The sequence below is a fragment of the Neltuma alba genome, unplaced genomic scaffold, assembly GCF_004799145.2.
Source record: "Neltuma alba isolate B1F8T4 unplaced genomic scaffold, ASM479914v2 tig00006977_pilon, whole genome shotgun sequence".
NCBI classification, from domain to species: domain Eukaryota; kingdom Viridiplantae; phylum Streptophyta; class Magnoliopsida; order Fabales; family Fabaceae; genus Neltuma; species Neltuma alba.
The window spans coordinates 39231-41411 of NW_021634640.1; positions in this window are offsets into that span (position 1 = coordinate 39231).

Genomic DNA, 2181 nt, shown 5'->3' on the forward strand with positions numbered 1-2181 from the left:
ATTTTTGTTGACATTTCTCATTTGACATTTGTAAAATTCTAACTTCTTTTTTTGTCATTGTCCCTTTCTAAAATACCACATCTGATTCTTAATATAAATAAAAATAAATTTATATTAAGAATCGCAAATAATATAATAAGTGTGAGAATACTATTACATCCTAACATTTTACGCACCAAAACGCGCATTCGAAATACCTCACAATTCAAATTCTTCAGACACGAATTTATATATATGTCAAATGATTTTTTTTTATAAAAAAATGTAATTCTGAAGATGTATATACTAATGCAGATTTCATATCTTTGCAATAGTTTCTTACTTGATCATTTCTTTGTTTTTTTCTTTTTCCAAAAAAACAAAAAAATATATATACGCCTTTTAAATACATTCTTGGTCCTATTTTCTGATATGACATATGCTTTTAGGAAGAAATAATTTATTAATTTTTTATTTTACTCATTTGGTATTTTTATTTCAAACAAAACACAGAATGAATGGCTATTGTCATTCGAGTAAGAACTTTTAAAATGTATTTACATTAAAAGTTTAACCAATTTAATCTAGACTAAACATGCACTCAAGAATAAAGAAAATAGATGCTGTTATATATCCTCATATCCTTAGATATTTTTTGAATATATCTCTGGCATAAAAAATGTGGATTAAATGAACAAATATATTGGAAGCAAGTTATTTAATTACACTACTTTTGATTAACCTAGTATATATCTTAATTTTAAATATATTACTACTTCCGGTTCTTAATATGATAGTTTGTTTGATTTTTATTTTGGGTCTAGATATAAGACCCAAATCCATTTTGCCTCTCGTATTTATTGAGTTTTTTCTAAAATAGTTTTTTTAATAATGATAGTTTTAGCTAATAAACTTGATTAGTAAAGATACTTTAGGAAAAAAAAGCATCTATTTATTACAAGTAACTAACATAATTAATTTCTTTAATCTACTTAAATTAGTCAATTAACTCTTATATTAAAGACCGGAGGTATTAATAAGTAACTTTTAAAATAAAAAAAAAATTCCCCCATATATAAAACTTTTCGATAGTGCTCGTAGTTATCATGCAGACAAATTGAGGGCAACATGACGAATGCTAAATAATGGGCCTGAAAGCTAAATTAATGGTATAAGAATATAAATTCTTGTAACAGATAAACTGGAATTTAATCCTAGAAAATCATACAATGCTTCAACGAGATTGATTTGTTCATCTTCAACACACTTAAAGAGTGAAGAACTCTGAAATTGATATGTTGGCCAAATGTGTTTTGGCTATACTCCCGAATTTCATTTGATTATTTTAGATTATTTTAGATTATTTTTATTTGTTTATTTTTTATTGTAATGTAGGATAGTGTTTACAGTTTTCTTCTTTATTGGGGGAAAAAAAAGACTGCTAAAAACAGAAAATTAAACATGTTAAAATTATAATTAACAAAAACAGGTTACCTTTGGTGCCATTCTATTTATGTCAATATATTACTTTTAATCCTAAATATAAGATCTAATTTATATTATGATTTATGCTACAAATTAAATCTTATATTTAAAACTGGAGATAATATATATGTATACGCAAAATAAGAATTTACAATAAACTGCATTATTCACATTCTACAAATAATATTATAGCTAACCCTACATATGATGTAAATTACGGGCCAATAACCTTGTTCTATTTAGTAAGTTTACTGGGTTTAATTCAATACTCTTTTGTCGTTGGTGCATCAAAGAGTTAGATAATTAATCTATAAAAAAAGTAATTTAATTATTTATAATAAATATATATTAAATTTTTCAAAATTTATTTGTACTGGATATTGTTTTCTTAATAAAAATATTTTAATATGTTAATCAATAAAAAAAATTATAAATTTAAAAGATAAAGTATATTGGGATGTTAATAAAAGAGGTGCAATGCACTTGTTTGTTTGTTTACAAAAACTTCATGGAAAATGGTTAATGGTCCAAGAGAAAAGCCTTGGTCTTAATCCGAAAAGACATCACCCACTATTCTTTTCCTACTTTAATTTTGCTTTCTCCAACCTCTGAATTATTGCTCTGGAGACTCTACAAATTTCATTATTGCCATCTAAAATTTGATATGAAATTTACAACAAATCATTATTATTTATAACACAACCACGCATCTCACAA